Raw genomic sequence first — 18,070 nt, forward strand, 5'->3', positions numbered from 1 at the left:
GAGAGCTTAAAAATAGGAACAGCTGCTGTGTTGACAGGTTAAAAAATCAAGCAGAATTTTCTGTGGCTTTGACTGTCTCTCTAAAAGATACGGACTCTTACTGCCCATCATTAACCTACCACACAGGTCTTCCTGCCTATGCTGAAAGAGATCTGGGGTAGATGTTCCTCCATGCTACCAATGCTCTCTAAGCTGAGGAGGAGAAAGAGGTAAAGGACAGGTTCACATGGGAAGTGTGTATGTTCACATGTGTAATGATTCTTAAAAGCCTCTTTCTTTTAAGTCCTCCATGATAAAGTCAATGCAGAAGGTAGTCAAGTGCCAGTGCTCCAAAGGGAAATGGGAGTTGACATTCTTACTACTGTCTTAATGGGGCTTAGAGTACCAAACGTATCCACCGGCCAAAATCAGGAAAACACCTCCATTTGGCTCTACTTGAATGACTCATATACTTCATAAAGCTTCAAAGCAAATGCAGCTCTAACGAGAGGCTTGGTTATAGTACAGAAGACGCAGGGCATTAGAGACTTGTTAGATGTAAATGCCCTAAGGTTCTTGGGCCTGTTCGCATGAGCCTGGCTCTTAAGAACTTTCTTGGAGATTTGGCCTACACTGCTCAAAATTAAAGCCAATTAATGTTATTCCAGAAGATCTCGGGTGGTAATAAACTGTTTGGTGAGAGGAAAAGCTGCAAGGCAAAGTTCTCCACTTCTGAAAGAAATCACACAGGTAGACACAGACACGGGCACAGAAATGTGCACACACAGACACACACTGTTCATTCCACCAGCAAGTCCACTCGGAAATCACTATGTCAACATGACGAGAGAAGAGAGAGGGAGCCATTCCAAACTCTCCATGTCCCTCCTCCTGGGAAAAAGGCTAAATCTGCTGTTGCCAATGGCCAATAGATGGGCAGGCAGGGGAGGGCAATGACGCCTCATGCTACTGTCACAGCCTCATGAAGAAGCTATTCATGTATCAGTACTAAGACGACTTGCAGGAAGGCAGCTGTTCGAAGCCACCCGTGAGAATTTCTCAGGCTCGAGACTTCAGTCTCACTTTTACAAGGTGTAATGCCCAGTATCTGAAATTTCAAAGCACTGGGGGAAAAAAATTGCTGACAATTCTCACTCAGCCCAAAATAGCACACACAGCCTGGTTGAGCTACATGGGTTGGCTTCTGAAAATACCACTGAGTTGGAAATTTTTTTAAGAATTTGAGAATGAAAATTCTGCTTTTTTTCCTCTCTTAAGGATCAAGTATTTGTACAAAACTTGGAAATTAATCTACCACATAAAGATCATTTTGTTCTTTGAAGTGACTATCTTCTAAGAATTGCAGATAGGCCAAACTTTTTTTTTTTTTTTGTAACTACAAAGCCATGTCTTTGGAAAGCTATACCTAATCTCAAGACCCTGTGGTTTGGTTTTATACCAGTTGGTATATTTCTATATTTCTTCCATTTGCACTTGCTATACAAACTTACCAACAAAACAAAACGAAATAAAACAAACAGAAAAACCACCCTTGATCTGAATTTCTGAACTTTGAATCTTAAGTCATAAGAAATAAGCACACTGCCCCTCAAATACGGTCCGCTTAGGATTGATTTAAATATAGATATATACATTTTAAATTACTTCCTTGTTTATATTTGATATTGGAGATTGAATTTAGGCAAGCATTCCACTGCTGCTTCATTCCAGCCCCCCACCCCCTTTTCACTAACTTGCCCAAGCTCGTCTTGAACTCACTCTGTACTCTGTAAACCAGGTCTCAGACCTGTTTGTTACCTTAATGTCTCAACTTCCTATGTGGTAGGGATTAAAACCCTGGATTACTGAACAAGTTTGATTTAGACATAATTCAAAAAAACAAAAACGAAAACCAGACAACACCACCACATCCCCCATACTGATCTTTATCCCGAGGATATATGTTCCCTCAATGGATATAGATAGATACCGAAACTGAGTTTTGAGGGAAGAAACAATTAGCTTTAGGTTGCTCATCATTTATCCAGTTTAAAGGGATTCTTAGTCATGGTAGCATATATCCCTACATTGTCTAATCTGAATTATTTCAGATAAAAACATCTTCTAAAGACAAAAGCATGTGACAGGGCAAAAGAGTACGGAGGCTACTCCCTCTTGTATTCTTGCTGAGGCAATTTTGGGTTTAACTAGAATTTGACCTACTTGATGGTTAATCCCATGGAAAATCACCAAACTCTATTCTAGGAACCCAACGTCTGGATATTCTAGCTAACTTATCTTAGCTTCTGTTAAACTGCCTGTTTATGTAGAAACTCCTGCTAGCTAACCCCTTACCTTAGCTTCTGTTAAACTGCTTGCTTCTGCAGTTCCCTGCAGTTTCCAGTGAGATGCCAGATATGGATTTTCTCTGCAAAAACCCTGTACTATACCTACTTCATGAGCACTTGGGTTTAGTCCCAGCTAACTGTAATGAAAATTATCAATGAACTGTGTTTGAGTGATCATCTCTGGTGGGCTACTCATAACAAAATAAAAAAACATGCTCTATATTCTGAAGAAGTCAAAATGAATACATAATTTTCTCAGAGGTTTCTGTTAGCCTATACAGATTAATATTTGTTTACAATTATAATTGAAATGTATCTGTTTGTGGAGTTATAATCTTAATATTTTTGACAGTTATAATGTATAAAATTTGTTTAGCTCCAGAAATTTACATTATTCCCTACCCATTAGGTACATTCTAGTGAGTAAGATCCCTGCATCCTTTAAGAAACACAATAGTATTTCACTGTGTTAAAGGTCTCTCCAGGATTCACTTCCACTGAAATCCTGTATGATGTTCACTTCCAGGGACCTTTACAGTCTGAGCAAGAGTTCAAGTCCTCTGTGATGTCTTCAATTCCTGGATATAAAAATCAAAGCTGGACTCTTACAGTCTTGTACTTGCATGTAAGTATTCTCTTATCTCTCCAGCATCACTGAAGTCTTATGCAAATGAGGCATTCTGAAGCTACCTCAGGGGAATGCTCCTCTTGACCCCACCCTTGGTTTTAGAACGATTGCAATCAATTCAGTGAGTGGCTGCCAACTGCCCACTCAACCACTTCTATCTGTCCATGCACATACACAGGGGAGAGAAATTCACATTGCCACAAGCATGCGGATGAGACTACAGAAAGGCTTTCGCCTCTCCAAACAGGAAGGGAATGTGCTTCCAGATACTAGCATATGTGAATTAAAAATTCTGGATGCCTTCAAGAAACACAATTTACATAATCTGTTTCTCCCTCCCCCCCCTTTCCCTCCTGTCTATTTATCTGCACCTACCCCTCCCCCATCCTCTCCCTCCTCCCCCTCCCCTTCTCCCTCCCCTTCTTTTGAGACTTTCCATTTGGAGGTCAGCAATCACTCCCCTCTATCAGGGCCTCTACATAAAAACACCATCACTACTTTATAAAACTTTATCCTAATTTAAACTTTAAGTCGTTCCACGTTTCATAGCTAACATTGGGGCAGCTACACACCATGCTCTAAGCTGTTGCTAATAGGCTGTAGCTGTTGACATGTTTGCCTTTAGTCTCATGGGTTTCTTCTTATCATTAGTGAAGACAGCTGCAGTTAAACAGCACAGGAGAAATGATCGTGCATGCGCCAGCTTCCCCGGTGTTACCCATACTCGCCTTAAAGGCATAAGGATAGTTAAACTAGCCTAAGGATGAGAAAATGAAATATTTCAAATGCACAGTCATCTGACTTGCTGGCCAGCGAAAAGCAACGTGAGAGGCTTTTTTTTTTTTTTTTTTTAACTGCATTGCTCTCCTTCTCACCCTCGAAATATTTCAAGTTGTTCTCAACCACGTCATTTGCCACTAAGTACATAAAATATATGCAAATTTCCTGTCCCCAGGCCAGTGCTCCCTCCTTAACCCCAGTCATACATGTAATTGCCTCTCTAGCACAGAACACCCTACAGGCTTCTACACGGCAACACCTCCTAAATGAACCTTCATCCTTCCAAACCCGACTCCCTGGTGGGCATCTCTATCTCTGTTCAAAGTGAAAATCCATCTCTAGCTGCTTGGTCTAAACACTGAACTTGACTCCTCTTTCCCCTACACTCTGTGTCTAATCTACCACACTGACTGCGTTTTCAAAACAGGTCTCCAGTCTGTTTTGAAAGTGTGTCTCATCCCCCCTCTACAGAAACTGTTTTCAGTTTAATTCTGAGCACATGGTGTCTATCTAGAGGTCACAGGAAAACTTACTGGATTCAGTTCTTTCCTTCTACCATGCATGTTCGGTAGGTCCCGAACATTTAACTTAGGTCATCAGGCTTGGAAGCAAGCACCTCTCCACATGGAGCCCTCTCGAGGACTCTAACCATGGACTTCTGGTGGATTGCTCAGTCTTTCCTCTTGTTCTGGTCTTTGAGTTTATTCTCAGCCCAGCAGCCAAGAGAATCTTATGAAAGATAAATCAGATAAGACACACCACCATCTACAATTCTACAGTGGCTTCCCAGCCTTTTTTTATGGTAAAATGCAGTCTCTCTCTGATGTCTTCCAGCATCCCGTAACTCTGGGAGCTCACCCTCTCCTGTTTCTTCCCATGTGGCCATGTCTCCAATGCTCATGTTAGCGTCTGTGTGGAAGTCTTTAACTCTGCTTAGAGTACTCTTTCCCAAACTTGTATGACTAAACTTCTTACCCTATCATGACTTCATTCAAATGTTGGTCTTTGAAGTCTTTCACCATACTAAGTCTTCTCACCTCTACAATGTTCTACAGGGAGGATTGTCACACATTCCCAAGCATCCACTGTATTCCCTAACTCTACAGAATTCACGCATGTTTCCCACTGCTTAAAATAAGAGTTGGTCCATAGTAGAGAACTTTATTAATACATATCAAGAGCCTAGAATTTTCCAGATATACACCATAAACTGCCACATATTTTGATTAAAAATTAAAAGCTATAGTCTTCAGACTTACAAAACTAATTTAACAAGGTAAAAGACATGATTCAGAAAACACAATAGATAACATATATTTTGAAATTATACCACCTTTCTGCAAAACACCTTCAATGTATAATGTATAGTGAATAGCATCGTGATTTGAATTTAACACCACTCTTTGTTTTATCTATATGGTTCTTTTTCTTAATAAAAAGGTATGTATTTCTCAGTAGATGATTTCATGAATGGAAATCTCCCTCTTCTTTCTCCCTCTCCATCTCTCTCCTCTCTTTAAGTGTGTGGTAGAGTTGGGTGTTAAAGGATTCTAGGGGCTTTCACCAGCCTTACACCCACTGCCTCAGGTCAAGATTAGGCCAAGTACCAGCTTTCCACCTCGGGTCAAGGCTAAGCCAAGTTCATTCTCCACTCACAGTTCTCGGACAGTGTCTGAGGAGTAGAGACATTCTTAAAGAACTCCAGAATATACTGACTGATAGTCACCTGACCCTCTCGTCCCAGATAGAGTACAGATGCTTGTCATATGCTTGCTAGCCAATAGATTCAAAGGTCAATATGTTTAGTCAATAAGTTTAAACTGTAACATTGCTGATGTAACCTGCACTGCTAAAAAGTATAAAAACTGGTTTTTATAGCCATTTGGGATTGCCTTCTAGTCACTCGCCACGAGGGGCTAATTGAGGGTTGACCCCAATGTGCTGGAAAATAAATCTCTTGCATTTGCATCAAACTCCATTCTCAGGTCTCACTTGGTGGTGGTGGGGGCAGTCTCCCAGCTGTTCAGACTCACTTTATACCCACATTCCCTCTTCCACACATATAAGTGAACTAACGAATAACGATGTCTAAGATGATGATAAATGGCAAGAGTTGATACTCTATGAAGACCAGGATCTGGATCAAGTCACTGTCCTGCTCTGTAAGTCTGTAGCCCTTTGATGTTAAGGGTTTGTGTAAAAGGTGTGCAATGATTTCAAAGCCCTTCCAGTACCAGTAGTATCAGATACAGGTGCACTGTTAAAAGCTCTTCAAATATCATAGCAGTGTTAAGAGCAAAAGGTTATTAGCTGAAGTAGAAATACAGAATGACCTTAATACAATGGGAAATGTAAAATGTAATATGTCGTGCAGCCTGTCTGACTTAAAGATGTTTACAAAAATGCATCAAAAAAGATAAAGTTCAGTCACTTTAAGGAAGGGTGCAATTGATAAAAATGACTTCAAATACTCTTTACAAAGGAGTCTTCAGAAATGATCTCATTTCCATTCACAAAACCTGAGAGGAAAAGCTTCAAAAACGCCGTCATAAAACTCATTTTATATTAAGATTTGCATAATGATGTCGGTTCCACTGTGAACAAATGAATGTGACTTTTACCCATAAGAGATAGAGCTGAGAAAATTCTCCAGCAGGAAAAGAATGTGAATGCTGGGCTTTGAAAAGCCAGATGCACTAACCACAAACCATCAGGACCCCTTCTGCCACCAGTGTGTATTCTGGGAACTCTCAAAAGCCACGTCAGGGGGATTTTTATCTTAAGAAAGGCACAAAGGCAGGTGAAGCTGGTTTTTCAACTATCAGAAAGGAAAAAAAAACAGCTGGGCATCTTTCACAATGAGCGCTCCAGGGTGCTGGCCTTTGCCCTGCGAAGGCCAAGAAATTGATATTCAGAAAAGTAGACAAAAGGCTCCTGTAAAGGTGATTCCCTATTGAGATTAATATAATATTTAAAATCTTCAAGAGTAAAACCTGTTTTCAAAGACAGTTGAGAGAAGAAAAGATCGAGAAACCAAGTCTCTGCTCCGCGATTTCACAGCCATCACAATTCCCTGAAGCTGTGCGCTGGAAACTGAACTCTGGTCCAATGAAAGAGCATCCGAGTCTCTGAAACAGTGAGCCTGTTTGTATCCAATCTGCTATTTTATCCAATTTATTACCTTAACAAAATCAATTTATTTCCCCACTCAATGTTCTTGACTCAATGTCTAGCCTTGGACAAATGTTATCTGATGTCATTCACACCTACGTCCTATCATCTCATTTACATGTTCTTTCTAGTGCAAAGGCATTAGAATCAACTAAACAGAGGGAAGCATCAAATAAGGTGAGGCCCCAAGTCAGGTTTTGAGCAGAGAATACAGAAGGATGGAGTGCCAATTTAATATCAGGGGGTTCATAAGAAAAAAAAATTACGATATAATAATGGAGATGGTGAATGTTGATAATTTGTGGAAAATCTGCACTGAGAAAGAGGAAGTTAAAGAAGGGAGGCTTTACTTTTTTTAAATATTTAAGACACATGTCTAGATGAGGTATCACAGGAAAGGAAGAAACTCAAGGTAGAAAAGGGAAAAGGAACAGAGAAGGCTAAGTACTGGGCCCGATAACGAAAGTGAGAAAAGATTTGAAGGGGAAGCCATGTTGCTGACATGGGAGGCAGGGACCTCACGGCAGAATCAGGTAATCAGTTTTGCAAATGTGACCCTTAGATTGGACTAGAGCTTCCAAAACAATCCCCAAAGGACAACGCTTGGTGAGATTCGCTTCAGAAAGGTACTCAAGGGTACAATCATCTCCCCGTAACTCTCATTTCCTAGAGGTAGAACCTCTCCGTGTTCCAGAGGCAGAGGAAGACAGGTACAGGCTCTCTGTTCTGTGGGTACACACACTCTTCTTCCAGTTATGCCCCACCCAAAAAGTTTGCTTTGCAGCACCCAACTCTGGAAAGCAGGAAGAATTTAGCCATTTCCTCCTTTGTTCGACATAAGAAAAATAACTTGTATCCTCGAGACCACTGTATTTCCCGATGGCAGGTTCTCTCCCTCCACATGATTGCATAGCCACATTCAACAGTAGCTAATGTTACTGTTACTTCTCATTAGCTATTTCTTCCTCAAGAACCAATTGTAGCTATTGAGGTAAGTATACCTAGAGCCTTCTTAGGAGGCTTCCTGGTCTTTTATAGACAGAAGGAAGTCGTTGAGGTTTTTTTGTTTGTTTGTTTGTTTGTTTTTGTTTGTTTGTTTTTTGTTTGTTTGTTTGTTTGTCTGCATGGTTGTTTTGTCAAGAAGAAAAAAAATCAGCTCAAAGTCACAATCTATGTTTTTTAAGAAAACAGCCCAGAAAAACTACAAGGACACCTGATTTTCTCTGGCAATCTAGGAAACACTCTGTACCTGGCGACTGGATTTGCTTTATTCCTCTGGAAGCCATGGAACAGCATGCTTCTGTTTGGAGCACATTAGACTCCAGCTGCAAAAAACCCAAGACCCTCCCATTCCTTTTCCCCTGAAACCCTCAGTACGGGAACCACAACCTGTCATGCCTATAGTTCCAGAGAATCTCTTCTCAAAGAAAACCACATAGATTTTTCACTTTTTATTGAATAAAGGAAAGTATACTGGTATAAAAATCAGACAGATATTGCAACAGTCTTAGGACTAACAGCAGTTATCTTTTAGGAAAAAGTTGTTGACAGCCATTAGCAGTTTAACTCGATCTGTACAGAGTTCTAACCTCACTCAGAGACAATTGACTTGCCTTGTAGTCCCAATGAGAATCCATGGTCTATACGGATGGCCTATCCCTCTTAAGCGACCCCCACTGAGCTAAAAATGTGAGGCTAGAAATGCAGCTTTCTCTGCAGTACCAATACATCCAAAAGAAACACCAACACTCTCAAAAAGAGCTGTACTTCTTAAAATTGTCTTCGATTGTTTGAAAAAGAAAACCCAGCCACCTGAGAGGAATTTAGGCTTGAAAGCTGAACAAGAGTATAATCAGAGAAAGTTAATAATACTAGCGACATTCTTGAGGGTTTCCAGTGAAGCCGTAGGGCATAACACTCATCTCTTCAGCCAAATAATCTAATCAGACGTGTTGGTGTTTTGTGAGTTTAAAAAAAAATGACAATGATATTCAAGTTACAAATCGGCTTGTGAAAGGCTACAACTCCTCCCTAGGAGGACAACTGTTTGAAACGACACGAAACCTGTGACATGTTTTCCATTGTCAAATAGGTTTTAGGAATTGCCACTAAATTTATTTGGGGTTTTGCTGTTTTACTTGTTTTTTTGTTTTGGTTTTTGTTTGTCTGTTGTTTTGATGGGGGGTGTTTGTTTCACAGAGAGTCGCATTGAGTCTAGGCTGGCCTCAAGATCACTAGGACTTAAACTTCCAATCCTATAGCAATTATATCCTATAGAATTATATATAGATGCACATAACTGCACTTGTTTGGAACAGTGCTGGGGACTGAACCTAGTGCCTCGGACATGCTAGGCTAGTACGCTCCCGACTGAGTTACACTCGAAAATCAATAGCTATAATTATAGGCGAGCATTTCAAGTTACAGGCACTAATGTTTGGTAGACGTTGCTTGCCATGTCTGAATGCAAGAACACAAGGCTGTAGTTGTACAATGGTTTACAACAGTCTCGGTGCTTGCTAAAACTATATGGTCCAATAGTAGAAACAACAAAAACGGGTAGCAGTAAAGGAAAGCTCTGGAGTTATTCCACAACTTTTCTGCTTTTTAGATAACGATGTTAGGGTAGGTCTATGGCTCTGAGCCTTTTCTCTAGTAGGCATTTGTTCTCTCATCTGGGAGCAGAAAACTAATAAACAGCTACTGAGAGAGTCCACAATGGCTCCTTGGTGGGGTTTCTGGGTGTTTTAAATAGATAAAGTGAGCTGGGAAAATGAAATTTACAAAGGCATTAATAAAATATTTCAGTCATTACTTTCAATTAATGCTGAGTAATTTTCCAACAGAATTCACCTGCCTTGAGAATTAAAGAGTTAATGGAGCCCATCAAATAAGAATGTGTGTTGTACTGTGTACTGTGTGTAAATGCATTAGTGCCTTGAAAGAAATAGACAGTATTCATTTGTTGTGAATAAACGATAATTTAATATGTCAAGAGACCATAATGCCTCTTTTACCTGAAATATGATAAAAGGACAAAACAATTCAATTTGACACTTTGGTAGCAACTCTAATACTTGAATATAATTGCTTTTTTGTGTTATATTTTTGTGCTTAGAAGAAAGGCGAATAAATATTGCAATATTTTTGCCACCCTTTCCATCCGCACTGATGAGGCTGTAACTAGTCACTTAGGAAATATCCATTATCATTCCTAAGGATGATGAAATGCCTAGGAAATAAGATTTCTCAAACCCATGGGGACGGAGGCACAGCCTCCAGGCTCTCTGCTCTTCCTTGATCTAGCGGGACCATCATGTCAACTGAGTTGCAGAGGTTACCCCTCATGTCTCAGGTATCAAACCAGCATCTACCCAGAACTTGACTAAGAACGAAGCATGACCAATCAAAATGGAACAAAGGGCACCAAGAGGTAAGAACCACAGGATCCAAGAGTTTGCTATGAAACTGTGTCCTCTTGGAAAGTCAGAAGCTCCCCCCCCCCATAAAGCCTCATTAACATGACTGCCAGAGCATGAGCTAAACAAAGACCATAGGCAAGGCAGTGTGGATAGGGGAGAGAGCAGGAGGTCTCAACTCTGCACAAAGAACCACAGGCAACTAAGGAATGGGGGGCGGGGGGGAATGGTCTCCCTGCCATTGGGTTACCTAATGCCAAATGGTCAGACCTGCAAACAAAACACAAGCAAACATTTTACAGACTGAGCCCTTTGCATTCATGTTTAGGCATATGCATGTGTATATGAATATGCATGTAGCAACAACTGATGGGGGAAAGGTTGTGAATTTAAAGGAAATCAAGGAGGGCTACACAGGCATTTGGAGGGACAAAAGGGAAGGGAGAAATGATGTAATCATATTATAACCTCAAAAAGATGAAAGGAAATAACTGTTTATCTTAGCTATACCCGTCTGACCCTCTCCTACACCTCCCAAGTCCTTCAGATCACTCCATGGAGTCACTGGTTATCAGAACACAGTCCAAGAATGGAGTCCTGTGAGGAGACTTCTTAGTGCCCGTGAGAAGACTCTGAAAACAAGACAAGAGTCTTGTGACCTCAGTTTCTTCAAAACAGAGAACTGTTCTTGGAATGTGTTTCTGTGTCCCTCCCAGGCTTAGTGGATAGGAGTGAGTTCACTCAGGTTTGTCATTACAACTGGCTATTGTTACTTCTTTAAATGCCTCTGTGGAAAAACACGATCGTGTGAAATGTGGCTTGTGTGAAGTCTGGCTTGCCCTACGGTTGTACACTTTACACGTGTGACTCCTCTTACCCTTCAGGGTAAGCTGTCTGAGGCTCTGAATAAAGTTGGCTATTGCGTGAGACTTCAGTCCATCTCATTTATCGGGTCCATTCTGCCGATTCCCATTGCCAGCCCGAGTGACAAACACCTTATGTTCACCCCAGTGCGGCTGGCTGTCATGTCATCTTTCTGCCTCTCCAAAGGGGGCTCCAACACCGTAAGAGATCTCGCCATTAAACGATCTCTTAAAGTGGCCCTTTCCTTCTTACAGCTAGAAATTCCAAACTCGTTTTTTTTTTTCCTTAAATGAAGGTTTGGAGTGTTTCCTTCAAACGTTTTCTTTGTTCAGTGAGTCCAGGAAAATGTTCCGCATCCTCTCTCACAAACGACGCATCCCCAGCTATCTTGCTCTGGTGTTCTTCACTCATACATGTCCCTTATTCTCCAGCTCTTACCAATTCCCTACACGGCTCATCTGCCAACCCAGGTAAGTCAGCTTCACATCTTTAGAGCATCCTTTTGACACTTTCTCTCCTTCCTATATCCTACTCTCCTTCCATCAAATTGTCTGTCACCTTCTCTCTTAATTTCCCATCTTTTCAAAACTCAACTCAAATGTTCGAAGACTTCCAGCCCATAGCACTCTGATTAATCCTTTTCCAGCATCTTCTAAAAATCCAGGCCGTATACGGGCATAGGAGATCTTTATTTCATAGTAGCAGCCTAAATATTGGGAATAAGCTCAAAAAAATGTTTACTTAAAAGCAGGATACAAAGCAGTAGTGTATTTTGAAGTCCCACCTGTATGCCCTAGTGACAATAATATCTGAGTTGTTACAAAAAGCTGATTAATGGATGAACAAATGCTTAGAGACACCTGGTCCCTGCCAAGCTCCAGGCCAATTGCTGTGATCACAACCTGCAAGCAAGTTAGTCTGCCCATCAGTTATATCCATGACCATGATAACTCACCTTCCCCCAGTGCCTGCAATAGAAACTCCTTAACTCACTTCGCATTCATTAGCTCCTTTGACAATGACACCAACTAGGTATGGTAATTAGACAGGCAACCACTCCTTGGCATTGCACTTATGAAGACCAGCTTTGTAGATCTGTCACAGTGTTACGTGAACAAGCTGAACCTTATCATATTGCTATAACATCTTGTTTCCTTGAGGTTGTTTAAGTTAGTCTTAACTTAAAAGCTAGTTTCGATTACAGTTAAAATAGTATTAAGGTTTGTTCTGCTTCTCCGGATTCCAGAGACAGCCACGTACTCGTCTCAGTGACATAATGGGTAAGGATCAGAGTGAATGGATCTGAGGCATCCTGTTCGCCTCCTCCAGTCTGCCAAGGTGGAGATTGCTGCAATCAACGACCGCTTCCCTGACTTCAACTCCATGGTCTACAGGTTCCAGTATGATTCTACCCATGACAAATGCTACAGCACAGCCATGGCTGAGAATGGGAGACTTGTCATTAATAGGACAACTAACTCCATCTTCTAAGAGATTCCATCAACAAAAAATGGGGTGGGGTGATGCTGGTACAGGTTATGTTGTACAGTCTGCTGGTGTTTTCAACATGAAGTAGAAGGCAGGGGCCCATTTGAGAGGGGCGTGGTCAAAAGGATCATCCTGTCTTCTACTGATGACCCCATGTTTGGGGTGGGTACGAACCATGAGAAGTATGACAAATAACTCAAGAGTATCAACAATGCTTCCTACATAACCAACTACTTAGACCCCTGGACTTATTACCACTGCCACTCAGAAGACTGTAGATGGTCCCTTTCAAAAGCTATGACATGATAGCCACGGGGCTGCCCCACACCGTTATTATTCTGCACCCACTTGCACTGCCAAGGCTGTGGGCCAGGTCATCCCAAAGCTGAGGCTCACTGACGAGGCCTTCACTGTTCTTATCCCCGACGTGTCCATCATTGATCTAACACGCCTTCTAGAGAAACCTGCCACCTACGATGGCATCACAAAGGTTGTAAAGCATATCCTGGAGGGCCCACTAAAGAACAATCTGGGCTACTCTGAGGACCAAGTTGTCTTCCAAGACCAGAAGTGATGCCCACTCTTCCACCTTTGATGCTGAAGCCGCCATTGTTCTCAGTGTTAACTTCATGAAGTTCATTTCTTGGTAAGACAATAAATGTAGCCATAGCAACAAGGTGGTGAACCTTATGGCCTACATGGCCTCTAAGAAGTAGAGATCCTGGGCCACCCACCTCGACAAGAATATAGAGGAATAGAGAGGCCTTCAGCTGCTGAACAGTCCCGGTTGTTATGAAATATAATTCAGTGAGGCAGTATCCTTGGCTGGTCTATGCCAAGGTGTGCCCTGGAGAAATCACGCCATGCAAAAGGCCTGGTATAAAAGAGGTCTATTGGGGAGGGGAGAGGAGTGAAGGCCTGAGGAAAGGATGAAGGCGTACAAGTGGACATTAGGCAGGCAAAGCCATGAGGGCAGAGAGAGGGAGTGGGCGTGGGGGCATCTGCAGAGGACAGAGAGGGCTCCTGAGTGGTAGCAGACACACACCTGTCCCAATTGCCGGTTCCTGAAGGCAGGGCCTAATACCTGTCCCAACGTAGCCTCCAACATCTCCGCTCACAGTTTCCATCCCAGACTACCCAGAAGATAGGCAGGGACTTAGGGAACCCCAATTTCTTGAATACCATCAATGAAGTTCACTATATCCACAAAATACATAAGCATAAAATCAATACTGGGATCAAGACCACCTCTTTTATCACTGAGCTGTTGACTATGAAGTATATTTGCTCTATTGAATCAAATTCCAGTTTGTCGCACTTTTAAAATGCCTGTACCCTGTCAAGTGATTCAGTGTGCTCTGAGGTGACAATCTCAATTCTACTATTGTATATATAGCCAACGTTCACCTTTCTTTTTGGCGTTCCTTCTGGAATTTTAACTAGCTCTAGGGCTCATTTTGTGCTCACCTCCTAGTTATAGATCCACATGTAGAGAAAAACATTGAAGATTATAAAACCGTACAGCAGAAGTCTGTCTTCCCTTCTCTCCAAGCAAACCAAAGGCCAAAGAGAATTTGCCTTGACAGAGTTAATTCTATAGTTAAATATTCTAACTGCTGGATTGTTCCTTCTCCGATGTTTGCTGAAGACTATCCTATGTAACTTGAGTGCATTGATCGTCCAACTGCAGGAATCCTACATGAATAGCTCTATAGAGCGACTCTGCTGCCTTCCTCAAACACTATTCTGAACACATTTGAGTTCAGAGGTCTTTGTTCCCCTCTACTGGTTCTTTCTGTCTTATTGATCAGCCCCTCAGCTATATCTCTCTTTGCAGGTGCCACAGAAACCTACCTAAGTCTTGGTACAGTTCTTTTAACAACAATTTCTCTTAAAAGTTGGACCCTTTCTTAAACATTACTGTCACTCCCGTTCCACTGGGAGGAATATAAACACAAATTTTATAATACTCTGCAATAGCCAGGTCACATAAAGACTAACAGACAAAAGCAAGATTAAGAGAAGCCCGGTTGCTTCCGGTGACTGTTATACATTAGAATGTTGTGAAGGGCTTCTCAAGTGGAACACCTCTTTGTCTTGACCTAGATTTAAGGAGCTGGAATTTGGACTTAGGAATTTTAATCCTATTAGCTCATATTTGATTATGATGTGTCATTTAGGTGTTTGGGAACGGCTGGTGACATGTGAGCCCTTCCTTCTTTACACTAGAACATGAGTCCTTAGAGGGAATGAAGCCACCAGAAATCTCTGTAGCATGGATCACATATCATGGTCTCTCGTAGAGCAGCTTTCTCTCAATCGCATTTTAATGTTGCACACTCAGTTTTTATGACAGTGACTATAAGAAAGAGCTGTGACACCACTTTCTGCCTTCACTGTAAAAGAGTGGTGAGGTCACCAAGTGTGAGACAGTCCTTTTCGGTTTCCACTGGACTCTGTATTTATTGCTTTATGTAGCACTAAGGGAAGGTCATTATTCTGGGGAAAACGTACAGGTTTTTGTGAGGACCAGGAAACTCAAGAGCAAAACTCAAGTCTATGTCAACCCTGTTGACACAGAGAGCATGTTTTAAGTTTTCACGTTTTTCTTAGTCATAGGTGTTAATTCCTTTTGCTCTTCGTTTGGTTTTTCTTTTCTTATATGTGTGCTGGCTAGGGATCAGCTCTCATGTCCTCATATTTATGTAACAAGCAATGGGTGTCCATGTCTTTTATCTTGTTATGTGAAATACTTCGAAGAAAAGTAGAACAATACAAAGAACACACACACACACACACACACACACACACACACACACACACACACCTGTTCATCTTAGAAGAGCATTAGGAACTTACATTTTTTAAAAAGAAAAAAAAAAACCCTGAAAACTCGGTTTTTCTTAAGGTTGTCATTATGTCCCTGGAACTTAGTAGAGCTACATTAAATGACATCCATTTGGAGGATGACAAGCACAATCAGTAAGTTGAAGACAGAGTTAGCACTTTTGAAGGATTAAGTCATGGAAACACGCCCTATAATTAAAATAAGCATCGTCACAGAAAATGGTTTTATGGTCCAGCAAGGGAAAGGATGTTCAACAGGTCAATAAGCAGGTGTGGTTTGTAGCAGTTTCTAGACAATGGTCTTCCCTCCATGGGGATGACGGCGGGGCATTGCTGTTCCTGAGATATTTGTACTCTTCAACTTCAGGGCTTGGTAAATTCTGACACACAGTGCTCTACAGTAGCAGGGAGTGCTAATACATATGGGCAGTCCTTACATTAAGGTGAGGCTAGTACGTAAGGACGCTCTGTCTGTAAACAAACAACTAAACACAACCATGGCGATTTGCCCTTTCGTCCCTCTGTGTCTTGGTCTCAGGCCTTGCCCCATTTGCCTTCGCTCTGCATCTAGAATATAAGTACATTGCTCGGCACATAGGCTATGTACTCCTCAGAAAATACCATTTGAAAGCGCATGTTTTCCTCCAAGGTTATTCATTAAATTCACACAGAAGTAGCGCACAAGCTACTCGATGAATATTCTTAAAGTCTAACCAGTAAATATCAACTCACCAACGACACGGGCCATGACCTAAATGAATGTTTTACATGAAGTGCAGAGTTTCTGTTTCTGCACAAGTAAACAATATATTTATATAAATATTAGGGATGTAAGAGAAAGATTGTGGTGGTTTGAATGAAAATGGCCCACATAGGCTCTTAGGGAGTGACACTAATAGGAGGTGTGGCCTTGTTGGAGGAAGTGTGTCACTGGGGTGGGGTTTGAGTTTTCAGAAGCTCAACTTCTGCCCATGGGATCACCCTTCCTTCTGCCTGCAGATCCAGATATAGAAGTCTCAGCCCCTTCTCTGAGACTGCCTGCACTCTGTCATGCTGCCCACCGTGACAATAGTGGAATACTTCTGAACTCTATGCCAGCCCCTAATTAAATGTTTTCCTTTATAAGAGGTACCATGGTCACGATGTTTCTACACAGCAATGGAAACCCTAACTAAGACACATTTTAATGTGTTTATTTGCAGTTCCTAAATGAGAAATATGGCAATAAAAAATGAAGTATTTACAGAAATCAGTCATGACATTAGCCAAAAGTAAATATCCCAAATGGAATGTTTCTGATATTTATGTGTCATAAATTTTCTATAGAGAAATTTCTGAGGACACAGAGACATTTTCTCTGAAATGACATAACTGCCATATTTTATACGGTTTCCATTTTTTTTCTTACATGTAAAATTAAATAGTAAATGAACTAAAGAACGGGAACCTTAACAAGATGAATGTGCCCAGCACTATCTACACTGCCCATGCATAGTTCACTTGCTATGTAACTCAGAATACCTCGTTGCATAGGCTGAGGCCAGCCCCGGCCACTCAGTGAGCTTGACAGTGTGAACCGGAGAATGAGATCCGGCTTAAGTGTTTAAAAAGTCAAATTCCATGGAAGAGACATTATTATGGTTATAAACGAACAATTATGGGCTGTTAAAAATACTCTCTGTACTCCTCAGGGGTGTAAGGAGACCTTTGCATCGTGTATGTCTAGTGTGAATGTTGATGTGTCCAGCTGCAAACACTCATTAGCCTGAGCACTTCAGATCTGGAAATGCATTGTTCTTAAGTCTCGTGTCCTTAAGGTAGAAAGATAAAGGAAATGACTGCTGCCCGTAATACAAGAATATAACATTTCCCCAACAGTAGAACATAATTTAATGTTCATCGGGAAACAATCATAACAGCGAACAAATATGGAAGTCAAACAATTAATATACTTGTTCAAAATTCACAACGAATTCCTTCCTACAGTCTGCAGCAGGTAAACGTAAATAGACTTAAAGCTCAGAAAGTATTTTGCGTGGGAGGATTTTTTCATCAGGATGAATTATTAAATACACACGAAAATCTTCAAGGAGCTTTTTAAGTAGAGTTCAGGAAGAGGGCAAACTGTGGCGTGACATACTAAAAAGCTTTCCCTCTTGCAAAATAGATGCAGATTATTTAAATGGTGAATTTGCATACAGTCGTCCCCAGAAAATATTTCTTAAGAATTAGACTATTGGGGCTGGAGAGAGATGCCTTGGTGGTTAAGAGCACTTACGCTCGCATAGGAACTGACTTGCTTCCCAGCGCCCACACCAGGCAGCTGACCCTCGCCTCCCAACCCTTCATAGCTCCCACTCCAGAGAGCTTTGGACCTCTGGCACCAGGCACCCATGTAGTGAACAGATACACATGTGGGCTAGGTACTCGTGCACAGAAAATAAAATAAAACCTTTTTAAAAAGTATTCCTTTACTACCATATATTTCTGGGAACATACTAAAATATATGTATTTGAAGTACCTGTTTGGAGAGGTATTTGAAAGA

At 41.3% G+C, this 18,070-nt stretch overlaps 1 protein-coding gene across 1 annotated transcript in view; it reads right to left on the reverse strand.

The window, feature by feature from the left end:
- Rims1 (regulating synaptic membrane exocytosis 1) overlaps window positions 1-18,070 on the reverse strand; it is a 497,773-nt gene that overhangs the window by 417,974 nt on the left and 61,729 nt on the right.

Source organism: Rattus rattus, chromosome 4, assembly GCF_011064425.1.
Source record: "Rattus rattus isolate New Zealand chromosome 4, Rrattus_CSIRO_v1, whole genome shotgun sequence".
NCBI lineage: Eukaryota > Metazoa > Chordata > Mammalia > Rodentia > Muridae > Rattus > Rattus rattus.